Below are 3,903 nucleotides of genomic sequence, written 5' to 3'. Positions count from 1 at the left end.
AGGACCCACACACCTATTTTTTATCAATGTCACACTAATTCACTCACTTCATTCTAGTGATTATTACCCCATTCCTACAATTTAGGCTTCCTTGCTTTTACATTTACTTTTTTCACTATCCTGTTTTCTATTTTCAGGATGTTTTGTCATAAGCAAAAACGGATGCAGGAAAAAGAACATGCAGCACCGGTTGACCTACCAGCTGAAGGTAGCAACTGGAGAGTCGCCGTACCCCCTTGCTCATCTTTGAATGCACCGAGGACGGTGCAAACTTTTAAGTGTGGGGAGGTCGTCCGACCAGTCGGCATTTTTGGGTGACAATTCCTAATCCCAACACTTTTTTATTTATTTTAGGATTTTTAGTTGCATATATATATATATATATATATATATATAAAATAAGCTTAATCAAAATAATGAAATTCTCCAAGAAAAATATTCTTAATAGGGCATTGACATCCCAATTGATTTGAGTGAAAACTTTTCATTGAACTTGCTTGAACTATACATTGTGGATCATGTTTTTGAGATAAGAACACAAGCATGAGAGATTTTGAGCCTAATTGTGTGGTTACATCTTATAACCACTTATTTTCCTTCTTGTGTGTAATTGTTCTCTTTCTATGATTGTAATTTTTGATTTGTTTGATTCTATATGTCCATTATTCCATGTATACATGCATTTATATTATTGAGGCCATCATTTCAATTAGCTCACTTACCCAAATAGCCTACCTTTTATCAACCTTTGTTAGCCAACTTTGAGCCTACGATTAACCCACTTTGTTATTTAATTTAGCACATTACAAGCCTTAAAGTGAAAAACAATAAATGTCCTTAATTTGGATCTTTGATTAGCTTAGGCTAGTGAGTGTATGTATCATTCAAGTGTGGAGAAACTTGGGACAATTGGTTGAGGTGAAAGGGTGTTTTTGTATTTTGTTAGAAATATTGGGAATTGGGTACATACTCATGTGTTAATTAAATGTTTAAACCATATGCATTGATACATTTGTATATAATTACATCAAAAAGAAAAAGAGAAAAACAAAAGAAAAAAAATAAAAAAATTGAAAAAGAAAAGAAAAGAAAAAGAATGCAATAAAAAGGGGACAAAATGCCCCAAAGTAAGTTTAATAAAAATCAATGTATATGTGTGGTAATCAAAAGAGAATGCATGAGTATGTGAAAAAGTGAAGAATGGGTAGTTAGGTTAGCACTGAAATTGTATAGGTTGTCATAAGTTAGGTGGAAAGTTTAGGTTAATCAAAGATTCAAATTCTAGTCCACTTAACCATATATGACCTACCTTGACCCTAGCCCCATTACAACCTATGAATAAGACCTCATGATAATTGTATACATGCATGGAATAATTGTTGATTGTTAGATGAAAAACAAATCTTGGAAAGCATGATTAGGGGAGAATTGAGTGAATCAACCCTATACACTTGAGCGACTAGAGCGGATACACATCCGGTGAGGGTTCGATTGCTCAATTACATGTCTCCACCTAGAATCATCACTTTTCTTGCAAGTTTGTAAAAATATTTAATAATTCAATTCAATTGTGGATTTGATTTAATTGCTATTACTTTAGCCTTTATGCTTATATGTGTTTTCTTGGGAATTGATCTATTTTGACCAAATAGTTATATTCATTTAGATAGATTGTATGTAGATAGGTTGCATTTAATTAGTTTGCTTTGAATAAATGTTGATACCCTTTGTTCTTCCTTGATTCTAGCATGAGAACATGCTTGGTTTAAGTGTGGGGAGGTTGATAAACCCCATTTTTAGGGTTTATCTTGTACTTAATTTAGAGAATTTTATCAACTTTTTTTACATTTATCCAATGAAATAGCATGGTTTCATGACTTTCCCTTAATTTGTGCTTAAGTTTAAAGACATACTTTTTAGACCTTTAATTTGCTAATTTTAATTTCCCTTTGATTCCACTAGCTGCCTTGATGTGTTTGTTAGTGAATTCAGGTTGAAAAGGCTAGGAATGAATCAAAGGAGTAAAGAGAAAAGCATGCAAGGTGGAGAAGTCATGGAAAATCAAGGATTTGGAGTCTATACATCAACGCGAACGCGCAGCAGACACGCACGCATGGAATATGAAGTCGCATGGCGACGCGTATGTATAACACCCTACCACACAGAGTCTTATGCTTAAGTCATAAAATAGAGGTGGCGAGGTATTACGACCTCTAAAATAAAAATTTAGTACGTATAGTATTGCAAAAATGTTTATAACTATAGGAGCCTTTGAAGAAAAGTGGGTAAATCAAAACCGATAAGTAGAAAAGCGCAACACTCCGATCGTTAACGTAAACAAACAGTTAGAGATTAAACTAAAGCGAAGAGATATACAAAAGAGTGCCAATATACATATATCAAGACTCGGGACTCGGCTTGCAAAGATAACCGGTCCGAGCATACAGTATACATACATACATAGTAAGGAAATCCCAAAAGACAACCCAAAAGACAATATACAAATCCTGTTTCTCCAAAATAGCCTCTAAGAGGAGTGAGTACAAAATACATATATGGTGGAGAATATAAGTATCTAAACAAGTATGTCAGATCAAAATAAAATCCCAAAAGCTAAGGATCTCTGCCAAAAGAAAGTCTCTAGCACGCCTCAGCGAGGAGCCTCATGTCCTGCATCTGAAAACCACAAAATCCACATGGGTGAGAACCGGAGGTTCTCAGCATGGTAACAGTGCCCAAATCCTAACATGTAATGTCCTGGGAAAGCCGAAGGTGATCCTAGAACTTCCAGATTATAATCAAGCGTATAAACATACTAAACTATGAAAACGAAATCAGGAGACTAACTTAAGGATCCTCGGTCTAACTATATATATCCCCTTTCCAAATCCTGCAAACCTCCCAACCGCCAACAGTAATAGAGATGCAAACACAAGTATATCAAACAAGAAATACACAAGTAGAAAACAGATAAGACAATTAGGAAATTAGCAAGTAACAACCCAATCAATTAGGCATTCCAAACAAATCACGTATAATGCATATGATGCATTCTTGTCCTAGTGGCTGATGAGTCTCATCTATCGGTTATAAAGTCAACCCGACAAGTCCTGGTAGCTAACCATTGGACTGTCCCTCTGTCGCGCATCCCCAACTCGAGTTATCCATAAACATAATTATAATTTATATCCAACACCCTCATTGGGGCGAGCTCATCCGGAACTTTCATAGTGTCCGGCCACACTTAAGACACAGGGTCAGTAGAGTATTGAGTCTCCACCTGGAGCACGTGGTGGCTAGCCACTGCTTTCACCCAGGAAAACTCGTATCTCAGATAGGTGGAGTGCAATAATCACAATATCAATAATTCAGCATATATGCATTTAATCACAGCCATACATTAACATTCATCTCAGCCATCTGGCTTAAAAAAATTTCATAATTCATTATCAGCCTTAACCATCATCACAAACAGCCCTTTGGCTCATATCACCCTCAGCCATTCGGCTCACATCATACACAACACTCTACCATCCTCCTTAACTACTCATCTCATCATCATTAGTTATAACTTATCATACTATCCCCTTTCTTCAGCTACAAGTTACCCTCTCCCCTAGTTACTCTCATTCACTAGGAATTCTATATCAATTTAAGACTTAAGGTATGAAATTGGAGGTTTATAAGTGGGAAATAAGATTTTGGAAGGTAACAAGCTTGTTGGGAATGTGAAAGTCTTGAAAACAATAGCTTTAGAAAAGGACTGGGTCGCATGCGTACGCACAGGGGTGTGCGTGCGCACGACCAGGAGTATTTTTAAAAGTGTGTGTACGCACAGGTCTGTGCGTACGCACAAAAAACAAAATCTCCATGGTTGGGCACGCGCACAACGTGTGCTAGCGC

This window comes from Arachis hypogaea, chromosome 18, assembly GCF_003086295.3.
Source record: "Arachis hypogaea cultivar Tifrunner chromosome 18, arahy.Tifrunner.gnm2.J5K5, whole genome shotgun sequence".
Lineage (NCBI taxonomy): Eukaryota > Viridiplantae > Streptophyta > Magnoliopsida > Fabales > Fabaceae > Arachis > Arachis hypogaea.
This window is presented reverse-complemented; position numbering follows the sequence as displayed.